At 35.4% G+C, this 24,076-nt stretch overlaps 1 protein-coding gene across 5 annotated transcripts in view; it reads right to left on the reverse strand.

The window, feature by feature from the left end:
* MAGI2 (membrane associated guanylate kinase, WW and PDZ domain containing 2) overlaps nt 1–24,076 on the reverse strand; it is a 1,327,276-nt gene that overhangs the window by 602,697 nt on the left and 700,503 nt on the right. The window lies entirely within an intron of this gene.

Raw genomic sequence — 24,076 nt, forward strand, 5'->3', positions numbered from 1 at the left:
TGGAATACTTCCTTCCCTGAACATGCCTTAAGCTTCTTTTCTTTTTCTATGCCACCTACGTAAGACATTTTGCATGTCAGATTGGAATTTTCGAAATGCATACATGCAAATAGTATGCAGAAGTACATAGAAGGCAAATATGTAAACAAAGTACTAGTACACTGGCAGGCTTATTCACATGTATACTATCGTCCATATTCTCTATAAACTAAACAGAAAGTATTTCAAACCCTTAAATTTATTTTCACTCTCCAAAATCTTTATCAACTAGGCCACGTAATAGCCAGTCAGTTCTCCTTTTAGTCTATTAGGATCAAATCTGGACTGCAAATGAGAGGCCTAAACTAATATCAGAATATACAATATGTTAGGAAAATTCATTTTTGGTAAAAATGATTAATTTCCATTGAAAACATTTTTTTAAATTTGAAGGCATTATGTTCTAAAATTAAATTTTACAACCTTCTTTGGGGGTTGCAAAACAATTATTTCCCCATAGTCATGTTTAATGACTTTCCCCTGAATTTGTTATTTTATTTTGTTTAACTGAGCCACATTTTATAATATTCCCTACTGCTTTTAATGTTATAAAATATAAACTCCCACACCTAGTATGCATAATGTTGTCAAATTAATGTTTCTATGAGAACCTTAACTTTCAATATCCTGACTTTTATATGCTTAACCCTTGTGAATTAAAAGCACATTAACATGGTTTTTGGCAATCAATTTGTTTTTCTGTTTCTTTAGAACACACTCGAATCATTAAGAAAAATCACATAACACAGTTTCAATTTTCCTTCCTAATTTATCTGCATATTTCAGAAGCTACACGCTTTGACTAATTAACTGCTTGCACTGCAGTAATGCATTCCCAGCACAATGTGAGCATAAGACCACAAGCTTAATGGCAATTTCCAGGGCTGCTGACTTGACTAGAGTGACTCGCCTGCACCAAATTCTAGTGAACGTGTTTGGGGTTGAGCTCTTCTTGGAAGGACCATGAGTACTTTGGTTCACTGGTTGTTTTTCCATCTACATCTTACATCTCAGGCCAATGTGATTGACTTTTTGCCTTAGGGATTCAGCCTCCCTTGTGGCTGCATCAGTGTCACCTGTTGCTGTTGACCTGCTTGTTGCTGGCTGCCTATTTGGACTGGGGGTTCGCCTACCTCACTGTTGCTTGAAGAAGTTCTACACTACAATCTTAAAAGCTGCATTTCCCATCTTTGACATCAATCTCCCATCCTTTTCTCTCATTCTGTTCTTCTTTCTAATTATAACCTCCAGTCTCCTGATCGCTCCTAATTTCCATGATGTTCCCCATATTTGACTTCATTTGCCTTTCTACTAAGGGACTGGGAATCTAAAATGTCTTCTTTCCTTTAGTTCATCTTCACCATTTTCCAAGTCTTAATAAGCCTCCAAGTTCCTTATTGGCTATTTCATTCAGAGACTGCAGCTGCTATAGAAAACCATGAACTTTCACTGACAAAGTACCCTACAAATTTAGGCTTTCTAATGTTAGTTTTGTTGTTGTTGTTGTTGGACAAGTTTTTGTTTATTCATTTTGTTTTTTTTAAATTGAAGTAGAGTTGATTTACTATGCTGTGCCAATCTCTGCTGTACAGCAAAGTGACTCAGTTTTACACATATAGACACTCTTTTTAAAAATTCTTTTCCATTATGGTTTATCCCAGGAGACTGGATATAGTTCCCTGTACTATACGGTAGGACCCTGTTGTTTATCCATTCTAAATGTAATAGTTTGCATCTACCAATCCCAATTTCCCAGTCCATGCCTCTCCCTCCCCCCTCTAATGTTAGTTTGATTCAACTGATGCATAGCAATCCTTTTAATAAGTGTCTTCTTCCCTCTTTGACCCACCATGTTCTAATACTCAAGGGCTTTGACTTTTCAGCAGAAGACATTAGCTCATTCTTTCTGGTAATATAAGAGATACTCTAAATTAAAATTCCTTAAAGTTTCCTAATTTCTACCTCCTTCATCTGCATTATCTTCATCCTTAATTGTAATCATCCATCCATCTTGCTAAGACTAATCCCTTCTCCTCTGCTTTCTTTCAAAGTCTAGTTTTTATTTTTTATCAAAGTTACATATACAGATATTTTAAAGATTCTACACTTCTACAAGGTTTGTTATTCTACAACTCTACGTTATTTTTTTTTTAAGTAGACTGTCATCACCCCCCCCACACACACACACACCTTTCATTTTATCCAGCGGTAAACACTTTTAACTCTTTTAGCTGATTCTTTTGTTTTACCTCCATGTCTTTAAATAATTTATCAATACTTATGATGGCTCTTGTTTTTTTTTGTTTGTTTTTGTTTTTTTTTATTTTAGTCACTGTTGATTTCTTGGTAAAGAAAATGAATATTTAGCTCTTTTTTGCCCACACTTCTTCACATCACTTCCTCCTTTTTCCCTTCTCCCATTCTCCCAGTAGAACAAACTTGTGTTAGATTACTATTTAACATTTATAATAATAATACTATGTAAATCTATTTCCAGCAGAACCGTGTACTGTGCTGATTAATTTTCCATTCTTGTGTAATTTTTTGTTTACTCTAAATTTAATGTTTTAATTTCCAAATTTCCACATATTGATCAATATTTCAATTAATTAACCCTCTCCTTGGATAAACAAATCTCCTCTCAGAATATACAAATATATTTGATATTTTGTCAAGTTTATCCTACTCAAGAAATTTCTCCTGGAGCCTTCTGACCTGCTCCAATCTGGACTGTGTTGGCCTACCACATAGCTGCCATTCTGGGATCACCTTTTGCCGTCATCCTGGGATTCACCTTGCCTCTTCCCTGTGTTGTAACCCCTCTTTCCCAGATCCCATATATCTTTTTGTAGTCCATTCCCTCATTTTGGCAGAACACAACTGTCAGAAACTTTCTGTCAAAAGTTGCGTGGGAGCTACATTTTTGAGATTTTGCATGTCTGAAAATGTCTTTATTCAACCCTCACGGGTAGCAAATCTGACTTGGCATTTCAGGAAAATATAATGAAAACATATTATTTCCATCCTGTTCCTCTGTTAATGTCACCACCACTTTTCCTGTCATGCATGCCCTGAAACTTTCCCTCAGGGTCACATTTGAGGTCTCCCTCATTCTTTTATTCCCTCTCCAAATAGCTGGCAAATTCTATGCCCTGTAACTCTACAATGTCATCCTTCTCTTCTGCACTATCTCTCCTCCAAACACTGCCCTCCTGGACTAAGAAATGGCTACGTTACTGGTGTGCCTGCCTCCCCCTCTTAGTTTATCATTGCACTACCCGATTAGCCCTGGTACAGCATGAGGCTGATCACATACCCTCTCCAAAGGGCTTATCTACCCAATCTCTAGTCAAGAAACTTGGCTGAAAAAGGTAAGGAGAGGAAAATACTGTGAGTTAAAAAGAGTCAGAAGAGGCTCAGATTCTATTATTGACAATAAAGGCAACTCTCATGATATGCCAGGTTATAGAGTCTCTTTAGAAGAACCTGCCTTGATGCAACATGTGAGAGGACATAATATAAGAATTTTCTGCTTCAGAAATATTTTCCTTCCTGTCCTGCCATGTGTCAATATCCTTTCCTTTTAGCCTAAATTTTCCACCATTGGAATTACTCTTCAGTTTAGCCAAAATAGAAACTACCTTTAAAACATATGCTATAGTAGATAGGAATGTGAGCCATGGAATCAAACTGTCTGAGCTTGTTGATGCTCTGCCATTTGCTATCAGCAATATCTTGAGTAAGGTTCTTCATCTCTATAAACTCTAGTTTTCTTATCTGTAAAATGGGAATAATGCTAGTAGCATATTTAAAAAGTTGATTTGAAGAAGAAATAACCCATATACTTAAAACAATGTCTGGAAAATTTTAGGCACTCAGAAAGGATTATATGTTAAGTACTCTTATCTGAAAGAACAGAGATGACATCATGGATAATTGTTTTTTCCTCATGAATTTTTTTTTTTTTTAAGATTTTTTTTGGATGTGGACCATTTTTAAAGTCTTTATTGAATTTGTTACAATGTTGCTTCTGCTTTATGTTTTGGTTTTTTGGCCGCCAGGTATGGGGGAATCTTAGCTCTCCGACCAGGGATTGAACCCGCACCCCCTGCATTGGAAGACGAACTCTTAACCACTGAACCGCCAGGGAAGTCCCCCCAGGAATTCTTGCCAAAAATATTAATTGAGCACGTATTATGTGATATTCAAGCACTATTCAAGATACCTGGTATATATCTTTGAAGAACACAGAATAGAATCCTTTCCTTCATGAAACTTACATTCTAACAAGAAGAGACAGAGAATAAACAAACAAAGAAAATTTTTTTCTAAGTTATATAGTATTCTGTAAAGGGCTAAATCCTATTAAATGACCATAAATCAAATCATTAGCACTTATGGACTATTCTGTGGGTGAATTACTGAGATTTTTAACCATTAGCTTAGACAATACAGAGCAAAAGTTTGAAGAGAGAAACTTCACTTATTTCACGTACTGCTTGGTCTAGCTTAAGTCAATTGACTTATACACTGGTGTCCAAATACATGTATTTTTGAACTTCCAAGGTTATTTTTATAGGGTTGATAAATATGACAGTGCATGGTGGGTTCTGATGACTGGTAAATGTGCACACACATAGACACATATATATCACCCCTCATTTTTAAAGGAAGAAGGTGGAAGGCATCATGTGGCAAAAAGATTCTTAGAACCGAAATTCAGAACATCTGCTTTTTATTTTTGTTTTAATATTTTAGATATGTGGTTCTGGGTTAAAACATCCTTTAGTTTATCATCAGTTTTCTTATTATGCAGTGAGGTAAATATTGGATATAAAAGGGTATTAAAAAAGTAAAAACATGAGCACTATGGCAACATGATTTCATTCCTCCTTAGTAATATTAATACACTACTAAGAATAATACAATTCTAACAAACATCATTGATGGCATGTTATTGTTGGAATCTTTATAATTAAAGTTTCAAGTGAATTAATTTCATTAAGGCTAAAATTTCTTAAGAAGAAAAAGTTCTTATGCCTAAAGACACAGATTGCCCCTTTTTATTGTCTGGGTGTAAAGAAACATTGAGATAGAAATCCATTTCCTTTGATTACACACTAAAATGTGAGACACAATGATTTAGTCACTATTTAGGAGGACCTTCTGCCTTTTGTTAGACAGATACTTAAGGCCAGTAGAGCTTATGGACTAGATTGCAAGAAGTTTTTTACCCTTTGCTGAATCATTTGAAAAGTGTGAAAGTGTTCATAAAACTTGATTAGTGGATCATTTAATTTTACCTTCAGGCATAGAACCTTCAACAACAAGACTCACAAAGTAAGATTTTAGATCTATGTGTCCGGGAAGAAAAGATATTAGTTGGTCTTAAATCAGTTGCCACCAGAAGAAGAAAGCAATTGGCTGAAGAAAGAGAAAGCAATTGGTGATCTATGAACACCCCTTTGGAGAGAAATACAATTCTAAAAATAAGGCAAATAATGTGAAATGTAATGAAGTGTTGTACAATGGTAATTTATAGCTAAAGGTAATGAATATGTAGACTGGAGAAATAGTTGAATTTCCTGAAGCAGTTACCTTATTTTTATGCTGAAATAATTACAGCTACTTCCTTATCTCAAAAGATTATGAATAGAGAGATGACAGTGAAGCAAGACTCAGCAGTAATAACAAGTAATCACACAGCATTGTGTGAAGCTAGGGAGAATAAAAGAAGAAATACAAATGATTCGTCATATAGCTAAAGCTAGAGCTCACCTTCTTTTACTGCTCTTCTATATTTGGTTGGTGCTTCCCTAAGTGGTGTTTAGAAATGTCCAAAATAAATTTTATTATCCAAATTATGGTTTATGTACTTCATTCTTTACTATGTCTTCCTGACCACTCATCCAAAGAAAAAAATAAAAGGAATGGAAATGGAGGAAATGGTACTAAATTAAGTCTTTATCTCCTATTGCTTCTTTTCTTTAAAAAAAAACAACTTATTTAATAATTGCTAAATTAAGTACTGCATGAATAACACCTCCTTCATGAGTTAAGGAAAACGTACGGTACTTGTGCTCAAAAGACATGTTCTGAAGAGAATGAATTTGCTCCCAAATGGCTAGCTTATTATTGATGCATAGTGAAAGCACAAGAAAGTCACTTGTCATTTTGTTACCATGGCAACTGGCAGGGTGCCAATGGATTTTTTTTTTTTTGTGATTCTACTTTTTAAATGAAGGAACATTTCTCCTTTTGCCTTAGGAAGAAAAGAGCATGACGTTGGTGGTAAATGTAACCCTAAGGCACATTTCCCCTCAGCCTTCTGATAGTTCCTAATTTTAGTAAAATGCTTAAAAAACAGTCATTGGCTTACAAGACAGTATTACTACGTAGATGATAGTCAGTCCAGTCATCTACTGTGATCTATTTTGATGTGCTGAAAGTTCCACAGTGCCCATTGCATCACAGGCAGATGGGTCACTGTGTGAGAATCTGAGAAACTGGATTCTTTTCTTGTGCACGTTTCTGAATATATATTTTTCTTTATTCCTGGTGTTTCTCAACTGCAAGCTGGAGAAAATAAATCTTGACTGCTAGGGTGACTTCCTCTGGATTCAACCTTAACTTACTATTAGATTCCTGAAGATACTTCTTTAGTATGTCAGTTACTCATTAGCAAGTGTGAACACCATCACAGATTTGTGTACTTCCAATAAAAACATTCAGGGGATTCCTTGGCCGATGGCTCTCATCAATTTTTACCTAATCAGCCTAGGCCTTGGGTTTTATTATACTCATTTTCAATCATATAAAATCCAGAAGTATGATTTTATACAGACTCAGAGCTAAAGCAAGCAAAGTAAATAATATAGTTTGGGCTACTGATTCCCATGTGAGAGAGAGATTATAAAGCAATGTGAGATTTATACATTTCATATCAACTGACGGGGGAGGATTGGGTTAAGGTCAGAAAGGAAAACATACAATTCAAGTCAATTAATCACCTATTAGGTTTTTTAGTGAATTATTGCCTCAATAAAACACTATGAATGCTTTATAAAATATTGAAGACAAATCCATTTGCAAAACACCAGTAGTAACTTTGACTTATTTTCTTAACAGTGCATTGTTCTAAACCTCAGGAATTATTTTAAAACTCTCTTATCCCCTGAAACAGGATACTGTCAATTAGTGTTTAAAGCTGAATTGACATATACTAGTAATGTTACATATCTTTCAGACACCGAGACATTTTTGAAGAAGAAATCTCTCCTTGAATATCTCTGGATATAAAGGTTCAGACTAATGTCCCATATGGCACCAATTACTGTTTTACGTCTTAACAGTTTGGATTGAGGCAGCATAATACCCAAATGGATGGTTCTTAAAATGTAGGATGCATCAGAATTACAGGGAGGCTTGTTAAACACAGATTGTTGGGTGTCACATCTGGAGTTTCTGATTCAGCGCTCTTGGGTGGGGCCTGAGAATCTGCATTCCCAAAAAGATCCCAGGTGATATTGATGTTTCTAGTCCAGGGACAACAATTTGAGAACCAGTGCTCTAACCTCACTCATATCTCAGGGAACCCAAACTAAAAGCCATGTCTTAAATGTCATTGTTAATTTAACCACAACACCTCACAAAGCATGTGGTTCATGACTTGTCATTGGCCCTAGAGTAATCTACAGCTGTGTACTGGGTTCAGAGGAAACAAGTCATTAGTCGTTTGTTGGTGTAGAGGTGAATAGAGTCGTGAGAGGTACACTGGAAAACCAAAGTACTCTCTTATGCTACTGCACATTGCTTTTTCATAGTTCTCTTAGAAGCTAAATGAATTTGGAAAATAATTGACAAATCTCCATTTATGTTCACTTATAAATAACTTTCATTATTATCTGAAGTAATACAAAGTATCTTGGTCCTATGTGTGCAACAATATGGCTTAAATTCTGAAAGACATAGGTGGCTTGAATATTGCTCACCAGGAATGAGAAATATGGCAAGAAAAAACAAGTATCTAATACAGAAAATCTCTTGCACTAAGAAAAACTGTGGTGGATATTAAAAAAAAAAAAAAAACTAGAAGACACAAATGAAAAATCTGTGGACCTCCAACAAGTAAGAAAAAAATAACACCTCATTATTTCCCTATGCCAAGGTATCTGATTCACTAAATGATAAATTATAGTTTGTCTACAACTATACTAATCAGACTAAATCAGGGGATGAGCAGCATACATTGTGGAATTAGTACCCATAAGGCTCTCGGTTGGAACAAATTATTTAGACAAACATATGCTTTCATCAGTTCTATGATTCCACTCATAGAGTTATACCCCGGCTATAAAAACCAGAGAAGATAAGGGTTAGAGGTGAGAAATGTCATCCAAAAATCAAAGTTTATCTTATTGACCTTTGTCATTTGAAGTCAAAACCCAAGGCATTAAGTAAGAAAGACAGGCAATGTTTGGGGGTGATCATTGCTAAAGTGGATACTTGCATATACATTTCCAACTTTAAGGCTTCTACACTAAATGATCATACTTAATAACTGACAGTAACAAGTCATTGTTGACAGCCCACACACTGAGGAAGAGCTGGGGCAAAGTGAATGATATCCTAATTGCATAGCATTTGAATCATTACAGCTTTGATGACAAAGAATTAGTAAACTAAATAACCATTCCTTCACAACAAAATCCATCTCCTCTACCCAACAGATTGTTGAGGAAACTTTAGCTGCACAAATTACTTTCTCCAGCAAAATTCTGTCTTTACCTCACTCACATTCACAGTCTAGAATAATCCACTACTCACAGATACAGAGAAATGACTAGGTAAAATGACTCACCCAAGGAAAATCAGATTCCTAGACAACTATGTACTTGGCTTTTTGATCCATTCTCACAATATATAATAAACCTAACTCCAGGATAAAGGAACACTGTACCTTCACTGATAAAACACAGTAGTAAACCATAATCTTAAGAGTCTTAAACTGATTATTAATTTCCTGATTTTTCAAGATAATAGAAGATGAATGCCCCTTTTGTTACCAATTAATTCCACCTTGAACTTTTTATTTTAGTTTTCCAATATTTAATTTAGATATATTCTATATCTGACATTCTATAGGACTAATAAAAAGAGATTTTGATTCCCTAATTTATTATTCAATAGATAATGTTTCAAAATTACATACTGAGCTAAAAGAAAGGAAACATCCGTAGTGACTTTTTATAGAAACAATATATATTTAGTTTGAAGCTTTTATACTTTCCTCATGTAAAATTAATCTGGGCCAGAACTAAACTGTGCAGATACCACCAGTCCTCTGAGCAATGCACTCTATTCTTTGACCTTCATTGTATAGAAGGTTTAGTGAATCATAGCTTTATCATTTTATATCTATTAGAATCTTTCAATGACATTAACTTTTAGTAGCACCGTATGTCTCTACAGCATTCTATTGATATATTCTGAAATGCCCAAGGTAGATCATAGAATACAGAGTCTATAGAATACCAAAAAATCCAGACGAAGGTAAGAAGACAGTTAACTAATCAGGGATTTTAAAATATTGAAATGCTTGTCAGATTATATGGCACAAATCATGTATTTGAGTGATCAATTTTTATTTATTGAGGTTCTCAAGTATACACATATCAAATAATTACCAAAGGAAAAAAAGAAGGGTGGGCCAGCCATCAAACGTTGAGCTGTGTGGCCCAGCTCCCGTTTAAGAAACTGAGGGAAAAAGGAGAAAAGTGACTTGATTAAATAAAATAATCAGCATTCCAAGAAAAAAGAAAACACAAGTACCTTGATTTTTTTCTTTTTTTTTAGCCAACAGACAATTTTATGCCTCTGAATGTTAAACAAAAAGGGTGGGGGGAAGAGGCAGAGTACTGTTTCTGCCTTTCTAAGACCTAAACATCAGACACGCAGCCGTCAGCAACCTAGCCTAGATCTATGTGACCCTTTAGGTTTGAAGGGCAGCAAGACTCAGTTTCTATGCAATATCATAAGCTCCCAGAACCTCTAGTCTTCTTGCCAGGCCACTGTGCCCGCTTCTTGATTGGACAGCAAATTAAAAGTGATACAGGGTAATGTGTATAGTGAACTATCACATATTCATTTTGTGACCTTTGTTGGAAATATTTACATAAAAATATCAGAATAAAACCACATGGTAACAAATACCTTTGGCTTTATAGACTCTCAAATCATGTTTCTGAGGGTCCCAATTATCATGAGAGATTAAGAGAAGCAAGAATTATAAAATACAAAATAAAATTTTAAGGACATTTCAAAAGAATGCTATTGAAGGTACTTCTGGCACAAGATATTGAATTAAATAGTGAATTATCAAAATAAATATTAGATTCTTTAGAGAGAATATTTGTAATTTTAGATAAATCCTTACCTCCTTTATAGAGAATAAAAAGACAAGGCTACCTGCCAGGATTAATTGAGATGAAGTACAAAAAAAGAGATGAGAACACCGTCAATGCAGCAGTTGACTCAGAAACCTCCCCAAAGTAGCATGATGGCTGGAGAGCTAACACCTAATAGGGTGATAGTCCTCTGGCTTTCAAACCCAAAGTATTAAGTACTGTCCTCTAGAAGAAGGGCTAAAGAGTCTGGTATTTGAGACAACTAGAAAGGCAAAGCCTCCAAACTGGACTGCAGAGCATTAATGAATCCATATCAAAATCAACATTGTTTGTAGGTTTAACATCCAAGAACAAAGTTAAGTAGCTCTTTATCTCCCCAAACAGTTAAACTCCAATTGTTCCTTTGGAATAGGGATTGGCAAACGTTTTCTAAAAGGGTCAGATAGTAATGACCTAGGCTTTGCCAGGCATAAGTCTCTGTGGTATCTACTAAACTGTCATTTTATGTGCGAGCAGCCACAGATAATACATAAAGGAATGAGCATGGCTGTTTTCCAATAAAACTTTATTTACAAGACAGTAGTCTGTATTTGACCTGCAAGCAGTAGCTCTCTTGCCCGTGCATTAGGTCTTTTGACCCTTTGTGTCTTGATGCTCTTGTCTCCTCGACCTGTACTTGTAAACCAACAAGATGCAACTCAAATGCCGGCATTTGAGTGCACCACCTCAATATAGAGAAAAATATGACCATTTCTGATGGTGTGGCCAGCATTAAGTGTAACATTTCACATATATGCTCATTATCCCTTTGAAAAATTCTCAAAATATAACTAACTAGGTAGGTTTCTAATACACAGACACAAAAATGGGGGGAAAATCTCTGGAAAGACACACAGGTATTTGTTCCCCAAGAAGCAAGATAGACTTTCCTTAAGCAATCTTTGAACTAGTTTCAACACATAATTGTAAGGAGAATTATGTGATTTGTGACACTACACCAAGAGTAGAAACACACCTGTTCCTATAAGTAAAGCAGTGAACAAGCTTCTCCATGCCCTAGGTATTGTGCTGAGGGCATTGTATCTTTATGTGGAAAATAATGATATCTTGCTGACCTTGCTGCCATGGGGTATAATTTCATTAGCAATAATTCTGCAGCCTATGGAATTCAGCAGACATTTAATACAGGGAAGAAGTATTGAGCCTCTAAGTGCTTCTGAACTTCACATGTAAATTTTATCATGTTATATCTGTAATGCCCTGTATGCATGCTATATGTCTACCATGGGAATCAAGTTACACATGATTTGTTGGAGAAACTGACAGTCACATTCACATTTTATATGGGCTAAGAAATTTATTATTTTCTGATGTAAAAATTAGCAATTACATGATAAAGTTGTATGGGAAAAATATACACCTGAATATAAGTGTTAAATTTAGGACCATATCTTGGTAAAACTCTCATAATATATGAAAATAAGACAAAGAAAAAGAGAATTATCTTAGGCTAGGCAATTCATGATACTTGGTTTCGTATTTCATTACAGTAAAATACTGAAAATAACTTAGCTTATTTATTAAAGAGGAATTTCTCTTGCTGAGACAATCTGCTGATTTCTAATACATTCAGTAATACATTTATGAAAACTTTTTTAAACAAGTTTATCATTTGTCCAAAGACATATGGAATGTTTGACAATGAATGTTGATCTACTAGAAAAAAGAAAAAGACATGACTGATGAATATAGCAAAGTAAGGAATTATAGGGGAAGTTTCTTTGTGTAAATAATAACATTAACAAGTACTAATATGTACTGAGTTCTAACCTTGTGTGAAGCATTGTACTATGCACTTTGAATGCATTAGCTCTTTTACTTCTCTTAACAACATAAGGTGGGTAGCATTCTATCCATTTTATAGCTTGAGTAACTTGTCCAAGTCACAGGGCTGGTAAGTGGCAGAGTCAGGATTTAAACCCAGTCAGTCTACCTGCAGAAGCCAGGCTCCCAAGTAATAGGGTACCCCACTCTCACGCATGAAATGTTCTATACAGATTTTGTCACGAGGGACGGATGGGAGCAGTGGGTGGGAGTGATAGGGAAGTGTGCTTGGTGAATGGAAGGTGGGAAGCCACCATTCAGAGCACATTCAGATCAAGCATTCTACTAGGAGAGAATAACAAAACCAGGAGTCAAATATCCTATGGAGGCATAGGAGGAAGTAAGACATTTTCTAAACTGTTGCTGAGTTAGGGTGGGGATATCCAGAAAGATAATTCAGAATTACCAAGAAAGTAGCTGCAGAGCACAAAAGAGAGATATCTTTGGAAAGAAAATCCCAAACTTGTAAAACTGGAATGCTACAAACATTTTAAAAGAGCTCTGAGCAGAAGAAAAAGTAGTAATTTCCTCAAAATGGAAAAATTGCAAAATATTAAGAATTGAATGAAGTTTTAGTTATTTAGAGCATATGCCCCTTTTTTCCACATTTCTCAATAGACTTTATTTTTTAGAGCAGTTTTAGGGTCACAGCAAAATGGAGCAGAAAGTACAGAGTGTTCCCATATGGCCGCCTTCCTCTCCCCACAATACACAGCCTCCCCCAACATCCACATCCCTCCCAAGCGTGGTACATTTGGTACAATTGATGAACCAACATTGCCACATCGTTATCAACTGAAGTCCGCAGTTTACATTGGGGTTCACACTTCTGTGGTGCATTCTACAAGTTTTGACAAATGTATCATTACATGTATCCACCATTACAGTATCATGCAGCATAGTTTTACTGCCCTAAAAATCCTCCATGCTCCACCTATTCATTCCTTCCTCCCCCCAAACCTGTGACAACCTTTCAATTGTCTCCATAGTTTTCCCTTTTCCAAGATTTTCTATAGTTGGAATTATACAGTACGTAACCTTTTCAGACGGACTTCTTTCACTTACCGATAGAGCATGTGTCCCTTTTACAGATCACATTATAAAAATGTGACTTGTAGAAGTTTCAAAAAGTATTAATTTGGTGCCTATACTGACTGTTAGAAAGACAAAAATAAATTTAAAAAATTCCGTCATGAAGGAAATGTCAAGTTATTAAGACGCAGACAATTGCAGCCACCTGTATAATAATTATTTCAAAATAGCATTTAGAATGGTAAACATAAAATGTATTTTTAAAATAATTTAAAAGATAAGAGATGGTTTAAAGCACAAAATAATAACACTATATTGTGGGATTTATAACATAAGGTGAATTAAAATGTATGATTACAAGAGAAGAGAGGCTGGGGGGAGGAGAATGGAAGTATACTATCGTAAACTTCTTATATGTGAAGTGGCGTATCACTTGTTGGCTGACGTAATACATTAAGATGTATAATATAAAGCCCAAAGCAACCTCTAAGCCGGGCACACAAAATTAAAAGATAGAGATGATTAGTTTAGACCAAAAAAGCAAGCCCTAACTATATGCTGCCTATAAGAAATACATTTTAAATACAACCAAAAATGTTAAAAGTGTAAGGATAGAAAAAGATGCGTCATGTTATGATTAAATGAAGGCTGTCATGCTGTAATAACATCAGAAAAAGTAGATTTTAGAGCAAAGAATATTAACAGAGATAAAGAGGCTCATTTCATAATAATAAAGGGGTCAATACATCAAGAGAACATAAAAACCCTAAATGTTTATGTACTTATAACAGAGAGTCAAAATACATGAAGCAAAAACATAGAACTACAAAGAGAAATTTACAATTCTCCAATTTTACACAGATTTCAACACACCTCTTTCGGTAATTGATAGAACAAGTAGACAGAAAATCAGTAAAGATATAGACCTGAACAACACTATCTACCAACTTAACCTAATTGACATTTATAGAATACTCCACCCTATGGCAGTGGCATAGTACACATTTTTTAAGTGCACATGTAAAATTTACCAAGATAGACCATATCTGGGTCATAAAACAATTTCAATACTTCAATATTGTTCAAATAATAAGAACTACATTTTCTGAGCATAATAAAATTAAGTTAGTAACCAATAACAGAAAAGCCCCAAATATTTGGAAGCTAAATAGCATAGATCAAGGAAAAAATCAAAAAGGTAATTAGAAATTATTCTGAACTAAGTAAAAATGAAAACACAAGATACCAAAATTTGTGGGATGGTAATAAATCAAGAATTAGAGAGAAAGTTACAATCCAACATATCAATATTGAAGAATAAGAAAGGTCTCAAATCAATGACCTCAGGAACTAGAAAAAGAAGAGCAAACATTGGTTCACAAACTGACCGCATACACACAGGGCAGGGAAAAGCTGAAGAAAGAGACAAACCACTCCAAATACGTATGTGGCAGGTTTAACAAGCAAGGGACCTTACATATGAGACTTGGTCTTGGGCGGTCCCAAGAGGAATATATCTCCATGCTCGCCCACCAGAATCTTAAAAATTTATATAGAGGTTAACCATCTACAGGGTCTTAACAACACATTGTTTTCTCAAGGCTGTGTGCTTGAAAATGACTCCCAATGTGGGAACAATGGGCAGAATGTACGTTCCAAGGACAGGGGAGGGAGTAAAGAGCCTTCCGTTGCGCAGGTCCAGCTCTCGGGTCAACTGGCAGTCATGTCCTCTTAATGCCCTCTTCCAGTAGCAAATTAAACCGAAAGTAAGACGTAAGAAGAAGAAAGGGAATAATAAAGACAGAGTAGAAGTCAATAAAATAAACAGAAATCAATAGAGAGACAATTAAACCAACAGCTGGATCAATCAAACTAATAAGCTTCTAGCCAGACTGATATCAAAAAAGAAAAGACACAAATTGCCGATATTTAGCAATGTAGTAAAATCACTACAGATTCAACAGATATTAAAAGCTTATTAATGAGATATAATTAACAAATTTATGCCAATAAACTTGACAGCTAAGATGAAATGGACAAATTCCTAGACACAACCAAAGCACATTTAAAAATACATACATAGCCCGAGTAATATATATATATATATATACACACACACACACACACACACACACATACATACACACACCTGTGTATATATTTCAGTTTTTGGTTAAAAACTATCTCTCAAAGAAAACTCCAGGGCCAGATAGCTTTCCTGATGAATTCTATCAAACATCTAAATAAGAAATAACACCAATCTACACAAACTCTTTCAGAAAACTGAAGAAGAGGCAATACTATCCAATTCATTTTACAAGACTAGCATTACTCCAATCCCAAAACAAGGCCAAAAGTGGAAGAAAAGAAAATTATAGACTAATATTCCTCATGAACATATATACAAAAACTCTTACAATATTTTAGCAAATGGAATGCAGCAATATAAAAACAGATAATACATCGGGAACAAGTGTTTATACCAGGCATGCAAAGTTGCTTTAACATTTGAAAGCCAAGAGATGTATTTCACCATATTAACAAACTGAAAAAATAAAACCCATTTAATCAAAAACATACAGAAAGAATATTTGACAAAATAAAAAAATCTACTTCTGATAAAAACTCTCAGCCATCTATTTACATAAAGTTTTTTAATGTGCACAGTTAGTTCATAGATACAAACATACAGCAAAACTATGAAAAATTGTGTGCAATTATAAACACCAAACCAAGGAGAGTGGTATCTCTGAAAGATGAGAGAGGAACATGGGACCATAAAGGGAATTTGAAGAAGGGTATAATGGAAGAGATTCGACTGTATCTGCAATGTTTTACTAAAAACAACAAAAAAAATCTGAGCAAAGGTAGGAAAATATTAAAATGTATTAAATCTTTGTGGGATATACTCAGGTCTTTGTTATATTTTTTCTCCACTTCTGAAGCCTTAAAGTAAATGATGGTACGTAAATAAGACTGAATACTAAGCACCTATTAAAATTACATTTACAATTCTGTAATGGTGTGAAGATACTTCTGGTGAGTAATGTCACTTTAAAGCAAGACAAAATCATATGTAGGAAGGCAGCAATTTTGTAAATGTACTTATGTATGTGTATGATATTCTGCTATGTAAACTTATCACAATCTATTTACTCTCCTATTGGTTGAGTATCAATGACATTTATGTTGTTTCCAAATTTTTACTACAACAAACAATGCCACAATGAAAATTTTTTGTATATCTCCTGTGCACGTGTTCCTACTGCATATACTTAGCAATATAAACACTACTATATCAATAGTTTTCCTTTACAAAGCTATAGAAAAATATAATGGGGGATCCCAAATATAATACTGAAAAAGATAGCTGAATCTAACTCTTTCTCCTTGCCTGTACAGCCAACTGTCACTTGAAGGAAAATTTGACCATTTATGACAGCTTCAAATTGTCCTTTAACACTGCTCAATAATCACAATTATACTACCTCACTTCGTCTCTCTCTACATTTTTTTCAAAACTATTGCTCTCTTTTCAAATCTTCTTCCTTCTTAGATATGTATACTCTTGGTTATCCTGTCTCTCTTGTATATTCAATCTTATAATTAGACACAGGTTGAAATAGATGCTACTTGGAAATGTTACTATAACCTCTGTGATGGGCAGGTAGCAATAAATAAATATCAACATTTAAAATGTATAAACATTTTGATCAAATAATTCTACCTCTAGAAATTTACCATACAAATATTGTCTCACAGACCAAATATGTATATACAAGGATGTTCATTGCAGCATCTTTATAATAGAGAAAAAACTAAATATAAAACAATTTCTTCCCCCATCATTTTCAATTACTGATTGAAAATGCTTGGTACATCAGAGTAGTGGGAAAAGAAGAGGCCTCCATAAATCCATGCTTATATTCTATGTCTTTATGTTAGCCTTATTTCCAAAGATACAACAGCTGTAACCTGAAATATGGCCAATCCTCACGATTTTCTTTCAGCATCGTATCAAACACTGGTCTCTTCACTAGTTTTCCACTTATTTCAGCATCATTTAGGATAGGAACTCTCAATTTTGGCTACACATCAGAATCACCTGAGGAGATCTATAAATTAGTGGCTCCACCGCAGATAAATTAAATCAGAATTTTGGGGTTAGTGTCCAGTGGTTGCTTCCCAGGTGATTTTCATGTCCACCAGCATTGTGGACCACTGATCTTGGGATATAGTCAGTAATTTGGCTTATCATTAGCAAGCTGAAATCTTTAAATGACTTCCAATTGATTTCTATGTATTCTGAAAATTTAGGAAGATAGTGAAATTTATTTTGTTTCCGGGAATTCTGACGCTTGCTTCTTCTATCTGCTATATAGACGGTTGGTGTCAGTCTAAGATGTTTTGCTACAGAAATTTGATACACTGAAGCTTTACACAAGTTTTACCCCGGGTGACCAGTCTCATGACTTCAGAAGTTCTGCAAGCTCATACTCTTACACATTTCGACGTTCTACGTAATGTGCTGTCAGGTCAGCCCCGATGTGGTGATTAATTTCCTTTAACCGAAACATTCTGGTCCCATTAGGTAATCTTGAGTGCCTTGTTAAACTTCACGTCTGTTGGGTAGTGGCACTTGTTTTATTTCCCACAATGACTTTTTGAAAGAAACAATCTCTACCGTTTCATGCCTGGTCCTTTTTCTTGGGAGTGTAAAAGTTGTGATCAAAAAGTAATAAGACACTTTTAAAAAATTTTGTATTTTTATAAGATACTTTTAACAAAATCATCAGCACTTGAACATGAAAATGAGTATTTACACCTTAGGAGACGATGCACTAGTTAAAATTTTTTTTTTTTTTTTTTACAATTCTACTTTGGGAATTGCTTTTAGAATCAGCATCACCTTTTTGGAACATCCACCATCATGGCAAAATTTCAATGTCCCAGACTAAATTTGGTTTGTGGAGACAGCAGTTAAAGTTTGTTTAGATTGAAATCTACTGAATTTTTTGGATTATAAATTAAAGAAGTTAATACCATCTGGTTCAAAAAAGAGGTGTGACTAAAAATAATGAAAGTATTTTCTTTGTGACTACTCCTGGCTATGGGAGTAATTAACAAAACAATTTTTTTCCTTCACAGCAGGTAGTAGCTACCCAGCTGTCAAATTATCCCTAGGTTATTAAAGCCCTGTGTTTTGGCATGGTCATCACTACTGTTATTGGCATAGAATTATACAGGTGGGGACAGTGGTGTATGGGAAAAAGGTTAGAGTCTGGATTGGAGTATGCGATTTAATTTCCCTAGTCCTAATATTCCTCATTTGTAAAATGGGAATAATAAAGCCAACCATGTGAAAGCGCTGTGAGGATGACATGAGAAAACATAATAGTTTTAAATGCTTTATCTCAACACTTCTCACATCCTAACATGCACAGGAATCTCCTTAGGATCTTATTAAGATCAAGTTTCTGATAAGTAGGTCTAAGCGTGGCCTAAGATTGTGCATTTTCTTTTTTTTTAAAGGAACCATTCTGAGATATGTCAGAGCACACGGTTCTTTTTTTTTTTTTTTTTTAATTTTATTTATTTATTTATTTATGGCTGTGTTGGGTCTTCGTTTCTGTGCGAGGGCTTTCTCTAGTTGCCGCGAGCGGGGGCCACTCTTCATCGCGGTGCGCGGGCCTCTCACTATCGCGGCCTCTCTCGTTGCGGAGCACATGCTCCAGACGCGCAGGCTCAGTAATTGTGGCTCACGGGCCCAGCTGCTCCGCGGCATGTGGGATCTTCCCAGACCAGGGCTCGAACCCGTGTCCCCTGCATTGGCAGGCGGATTCTTAACCACTGCGCCACCAGGGAAGCCCCAGACTGTGCATTTCTAACAAGCTCTCAGGTGATGCTGATGCTGCTAATCCATGGACAACACTTAGAGTTGGACGGCTTAGCCTGACCTGTAGTAGGTAAGTCAGTAACTCAATAAGGATTAAATGTCCTTCCTTCTATGCCATGCCTCCATCTTTGTTGCTTTAGGGGTTTGGATTTTGGTCAAAAACTCTAACTACTAATACTCCTTCATGAGAGATCCTGGGTGTTATCACAAAGGTGATAACTCAGGGTGCACATGCTAGACAAAATATGAGCCTCCATGTTTACGGACTTAATATATTCACCCAATAACATTTAAAAGTGACCTCGGTTCCTATTGTTTGAACTCCCATTCCAGGGGAGGGGCAGACAGGCATCTGGAGCTACAGGGGGAACCAAAGTCTCCGGTGGGAGTGGTCTCCAAAATCAAATGTCCCATATGCCATTTCCATGGGAGTGGGCAAAGAAAGCGACTGAAAGCAAAAGAACTAAAACCAGGCAAAATAGGCTTTCAGGGTCAGGAGATTTAACCCGGAAATATCTCTTGAGTCAATAGTAAAAGGCGAGAGCCTTTAATGAAGTACCTACAGGGAAGTACACAGGCAGAGAGGAAGTTGTTTTTCTTAATAAATTTATTTTATGAGCAGTTATAATCAGAATGTATCTTTATCATTTCAAGTCAGTAACAATATTCAGCAGCAGTCTTTGTCCTCCCTTCACTAAGGATTGCTGCTGGCTATTAATCATTTCAAACACAATGAAAAGATAAAACCAATCTAGGTATATTGAAATAAAATTAAATCCTACTCGGCTCTAAATACTATTCTGTCTGAGGTGACATCATGATGTCTGGCTAACAAGCACAGTACACACACAACAGTCACTTTGTTTTTTTTCGTATCCAAACAAATAGTGTCACCTCATTCTGCCAAGCAGCTACTCAAAAACAATCAAGAAATAAATGTATTCTCAGTGGTGATTTAGGGATTTCTCGGGAGTAAGCTTTTAGCAATCCTTGACAAGGCACCTTCATCATATTTCATGAAGCTTGAAAAACACTCTGTCATCTTTTAAGATTCTTAGTAGAATCTCTCACATCATGTTATTTCAAATCAATCATTATATATCCTGGAAGCAGCTCCTCCATGAGGCTTTGAAGTAGTTTTGATCCAGTAGTAGTATGTCCACTGTTATATAGACTGATAATGCAGACCTTCCAGAATCTTGTTGAACACTTTAAATTGCTTTCAGATAATTCAAGCAACAACACAAAAGAAAAATAAACACAGGTAGACACACACACAGACATAAACTTTCTGCTTTGTCCTTGGCTCACTTAGAAAAAAAAATAGAAACAAAATAAAAATTTTTTTTCCTCCTAATTCCTTCATTGCCTACATTAACCTAAATCACTGGATATTCATCACTCCTCTGTTTCAGCCTGCCCACTGTAGACACTCTGTGTGCTTTGTTTTTAACTCCCTTTCTGCTGAAATACAGTCTGGGTGTACTGAGTTATTATGGCTGATTCACTTTGCTGTACGACAGAAACTAACACAGCATTGTGAAGCAATTATACTCCAATAAAGATGTATAAAACAAATAAATAAATAAAATGATTTCAAAATTAAATAAAAAGTATAGCCAAAGATGACTTCTTGTTAAAAAACATCAATATTATTTATAATATACATCAGATTCTAAAGTCAACCAAAAGTCTGTTTTTTTTAAATCTTTTGACATTTGCATAGATGAAATGACAAAAAAAGAGACTGCTTTTACAAACTAGATTAGCAGCCTTATTATTTTATTAACCTACCACTGGACATGAGTGTGTATATAAGCATCCTTACAGGACTATATTACTGGAATCCCAAACACAGAATGCTTAATTAATATACACATTGTTTTCGCAGTCTACTTTTGCAAAATAGAGCATTCACAAATGTGTAGGTTGTTATCAGAAACCCAACCAAGTAAAGTAACTCCCATTAATATGACCCTTTCAGTATTATAGATGTTCAAGAGTTAGGGTTCTATCTTAAAAATAAAATAGGTTATGTTTATTGTACTTAATTAGGATAAGATGATGACTTGAGGCACTGAGAAATCCTGAAATACCCTGAAACAAGGTAATATTATAATAGTTATGTATACTTTAAGGTCAAGTATATCTTTAGTATGAGGATCCTTTTTAAACTGGTAATTTGCGGGAATTCCCTGGCGGTCCAATGGTTAGGACTCTGCGCTTCCCCTGCAGGGGGTACAGGTTCAATCCCTGGCTGGGGAACTAGGATCCCACAAGCTGTGAGGCCTGGCCAAAAATTTTAAAAAATTAAAAAAAAAACCTGGTAATTTATATAGAGAACATATTCCAGCTTTCTGGCAACCACTGCCCTGCTCTTAAATGTAAAAGTAGAGTACAAGACAACAAAGACCTCAGAACCTGAAAGAGAAGAAAAAAAAAAAAAAAAAAACCCACCTGTGCTATGACTAGACCGGACACTAAACACTACTGGTTAAGGATTTTGCCAAGAAAGGACCATCTGAAACATCAGAACGATATGCTCTATGAAATTTGTATATGTATATACTTCTTTACATGAGGAGTACTTAGAAAAGTTATAGTTTATTTCATAGCAACTACAGATATTAAATACAAACTTTGGGTTGTCTTTATGAAATCTCTCTCTTTCACCAAACAACTATTCAGTTTGATGAGCCAGTCATTATTTCCGGTAATGGAGAGATTCCTATCCTCAGCCAGTGGGAGAGACAGGCAAGCAAATAGACATCTCTGAAGGTTAGTATCCAAAACCTTCCACATTTGAATTTCCCCTAGAGATCTCCAGTCTCAACTGACTTCTTAACATGGACTTATTGCAAAAATCAAACTAACAGGCATGTTTTTTTTTTCTCATATTACTATTAATTCCCATTCCTTTAATATCTATCACCTGACATACTCCACCCTTTTTAGATATTTTAAAATATCTACCCAAATCCATCACCTTCTTTAAATTCTGTAAATGTTTATCATGAGTTTGGCTCCACTCTTAGCCAACAGGTGCCATAATATTCATTCACTGATTCAATAATTCAGTCTCAATTAACTACATTTTTGTTTGCATAGCGTTTGACTCTTGGGTGGCAAATAATAAGACAAAAATTTGTTCATTGATGTATCTTGGAGGATACAGAATGGTCAATCCAGCTCAGTCTCTGAATCTTACCCCATCTCCCGTCCATTCTCACTAGACTCTTAGCTCCTTGCAGTCTCAAAGTTTTCTTTTTATTCATCATTGTATCCCCAGCATCTAACACAGGGCATGCTCAATAAATAGTTATAAAATAAATGAGGAAGTACTAGATAATGACTATTGCTCCTCACAATGATAGCCTGAAAATTACAGGAAACTGTTCGGCTAAGAAAGCAAACTAACAGTTTTTCAGTAACAAGGTCAAAACCAGAAAGAACTAATTGGTTAACTAACAAATTTAATTATCCAAAATTATCCTACATTTCTAGCATTAGGGTTAATACAAATTACTTTGCATATCAGCATTGAAGGGAAGAGCACAAACTCTTAGGCCACACTGTCCTAGTACAAATTCTGGCTTTGTCATTTCTTATCTGGGTGACCTTGGCAAGGTACTTAATTTTCTGTGTTTCAGTTTCTTCACCTGTAAACTGTCCTAACAACATACTACCATTCTTAGTGTTGTTATGAGGATTCAATGGGATATTTGTAAGTTGCTTAAAATGATATCTGGCACATAGTAAACACTCTATAATATTGTTAAATAAATATATAATATCAGCATCTCCCACTATGAGTCTTGAATAAACCTGGTCCCACAAGATGCTCTATGCAATTACGTATCAGATAGGTTTTGGGAATACCGCATTTTCTGGAGAGTCAGAAAATTGGTAAATTCAAAGCTTTGAAAAGTTTTATAGCCAAAAGAATCGTGTTTAAATGTATTTACACCAACACTTCCAAGTCTATTTTCAGAACCCCTTTCCCCCTACAGAACAGACATCACTACCCTATAGCACTTGTTCTGGTTAACACATTTCAGGAAATTCTAAATATGCACCTGTTGCTCCTTTGCTTTGTAATCGTTTGTATATATTCATATTTGTGTTTGTATATACCTGCAATTACATGCATATATTTTGAGCCACTAGAATGAGGGTATAGATTTTGGTTTTACTATCATTTCTATTTATTCTTCTACTGTTCCCTTTCTCACTATTTTGCCACAGCTGTTTAAACAGAGTTCCACATAAATGCCAAACATGCTGATTTAAATGTAACATAAACTGTTATTTAAAACAATAAATTCAGGACTTGTGGTTTTAAAGGTGGCTGGTTTAACACCTCCAAACAAAGCCTCTGGCACACCCCTAAAAACACCTTTCTGGTAGAAAAGGCTCAGAAAACCTCACAGCAGTATAAAAACCCAAGATGGATGGAAAACCTAGTGCCAAAATAAGTTTCATATCAGTATAAAGACAATGGAGCTGAATTGGTGACCTACAACATACTTAAACTCAGCAAGGAGGGGGAACCTGAAGGGAAGTGGGCAGAAGCTTCATCTTTCCTGCCTTTCTTCCCTATAGCTCAGTGCCCTGGCTTCTAAGAAAAGCAGATAACTCTCTCCTTATAGTACAGATTATTCATCTGAAACAGCCTTCAGGGCAGCATCACTCAGAAGGCAATGAGCCGTAAGTATGCCCCTCCTTCCACATATAGACCCCAATATATATTGATACTTAAATACAGTAAAAGGAGCACAAATATGCCCAACTGATTTTTGGTTCAGGTACAAGTGCAATT

The sequence above is a fragment of the Eubalaena glacialis genome, chromosome 8 (genome assembly GCF_028564815.1).
Source record: "Eubalaena glacialis isolate mEubGla1 chromosome 8, mEubGla1.1.hap2.+ XY, whole genome shotgun sequence".
Taxonomy (NCBI): domain Eukaryota; kingdom Metazoa; phylum Chordata; class Mammalia; order Artiodactyla; family Balaenidae; genus Eubalaena; species Eubalaena glacialis.